The sequence below is a fragment of the Alligator sinensis genome, unplaced genomic scaffold (genome assembly GCF_000455745.1).
Source record: "Alligator sinensis unplaced genomic scaffold, ASM45574v1 scaffold519_1, whole genome shotgun sequence".
Taxonomy (NCBI): Eukaryota; Metazoa; Chordata; order Crocodylia; family Alligatoridae; genus Alligator; species Alligator sinensis.
Window position 1 is genome coordinate 1,100,963 of NW_005842187.1, and position 418 is coordinate 1,101,380.

Sequence of the window (418 nt, forward strand, 5' to 3'; positions counted from 1 at the left end):
CACTTCTCTACTGAGGGACACACACATACACACACTTCTCTACTGGGGAAACACTTTATTGAGGGAGACACATGCACACTTTATTGAGGGACACGCACAGTTCTCTGTTGGGGGAAAACACTTTATGGAGGGACACACATTTCGCTATTGGGGGAACACACTTTGAGGGACACACACACTTCTCTATTGAGGGACACAAGCACATTTTATTGAGGGACACAAGCACTTCTCTACTGAGGAATACACACACTTCTCTACTGGGGAAACACTTTATTGAGGGGGAGACGCACTTCATGGAGGGACACGCATACACACACACGCGCTGTAGTGAGGCCCGCGCTGCCCGGGGCGGGTCGGGGTGCAGGTCGGGTCGGTCCGGGCGGGGCCTGGGCCGGGGCCGGGGGCGGAGGCGGCGGGA